The sequence below is a fragment of the Macrosteles quadrilineatus genome, unplaced genomic scaffold (assembly GCF_028750875.1).
Source record: "Macrosteles quadrilineatus isolate MER2022 unplaced genomic scaffold, UCM_ALF_1.0 Scaffold_2__2_contigs__length_208266976, whole genome shotgun sequence".
In the NCBI taxonomy this organism is placed as follows: Eukaryota; Metazoa; Arthropoda; class Insecta; order Hemiptera; family Cicadellidae; genus Macrosteles; species Macrosteles quadrilineatus.
In genome coordinates this window covers 92,672,430-92,673,984 of record NW_026542595.1, presented here as the reverse complement: position 1 = coordinate 92,673,984, position 1,555 = coordinate 92,672,430, and positions in this window count along the sequence as shown.

The window sequence follows — 1,555 nt, the reverse complement described above, 5'->3', positions numbered from 1 at the left end:
TATAATATTGAATCTGGAAATTCCACCTACAGGAGACACATTGTTGAATAAACAACATCATTCAGGTTTTTGTTAAAATAACTTTTAATAGTTTTTTGTTAGTGATAATTTGTAGATTCTCGGAATATTCAACACTGTAATATTGAATCTGGAAATTCCACCTACAGGAGACACATTGATCAAATAAGATCGGTTGGTTCAAATTTAAGCGGTGAGAAGGACGACAGGGACTACTTTATCAATATCAAACTTCCTCTAGGGTCTACAATTCAAGATGAAGAACTTCAGGGAGCAATGTTCAACAACCATACTGAAGATGAAGCTTGCTTTAACCAACCTCTAGCTCCTCTACCAAACGGTGAAGCCTCAAACCCTGTCTTAAGAAGAAGCTCAAGGAAAATCAACCGGTTACAAGAATGAATATGTGATTCTAAAACTTAGAGGAGAGGTGCTGTGTTCTACCAACTGTTTCCTAATTTCTTTTATTTATCATATGACTTTGTTTACATTAATTTGTTTTTGTTTTGTTTCACTGAAAAAGCTAACTCACAATAATTTGCTACAGAATAAAGATTTGCATTAAAACATAAATCAACTTTCTTTTCATAGTACATAGCAGATGTACAGAAGGGTTCACTATTGAAAGAAGTAAGCATAGGAAAGCCAGAAGGGAAACAACCATTAGGAAGGCCCAAGATGAGATGGTGGGAGAGTATCTCCAAGTGCATTAGAGAAGTGGGGGCAGCAGTGGAATATGCAGAAAATAGAGAGAGATGGAGAGTATTTGTTGGTGCGGCCAAATCCCGCCTTGGGCATAAATGGCCATGGGAGTGAGCGAGTTATGATATTGTAGCGTCAGCTGATGACGTTGTCATAGCAACGCATTAAGTTAGTCTGATCTTTGTTTCCTACAGGAATGTACACACAATTTAACTCTTATTAAAATACTTTTCTATTACTTATTTGGTCATAATTTTATTCTATGTACACGAACAACCACGACCAAAATGGTGACCCCGACTACAACCGTTATCTAAAGACTTATTTTCTTTGAAGAGTTTAAATCTTTTGTGTTTCCTCCTTCGAACGATGTCATTAGAAGACCTGCAGACTCAACTCGCCGAACTTAGAACTGCGAATGAAGAAATAAATATGTTTCTATATATAATAAATATAATATAATATATAATAAATATGTAAATATGTTATGCGAATATAAATGTTACACCTGGTCCTCCTGTTCACTGTCGACCACGTCGCTTACATCCTCAAAAACTGAAAGCTGCCCGGAAAGAATTTGAGGAGATGGTTAAGCTTGGTATTGCTCGACCCTCTGAAAGCCCCTGGTCCTCACCTTTGCACATGGTGCCTAAAGGTGAAAATGGATGGCGTCCTTGCGGTGATTACCGCGCTTTAAATGCTCGTACTGTTCCTGACAGATACCCTGTACCACATATTCAGGATTTTTCGTTCAATTTAGCAGGCTGTACGCATTTCTCTGCCATTGATTTGACCAAGGCTTACCACCAAATTCCCGTCCACGAAGATGACATCC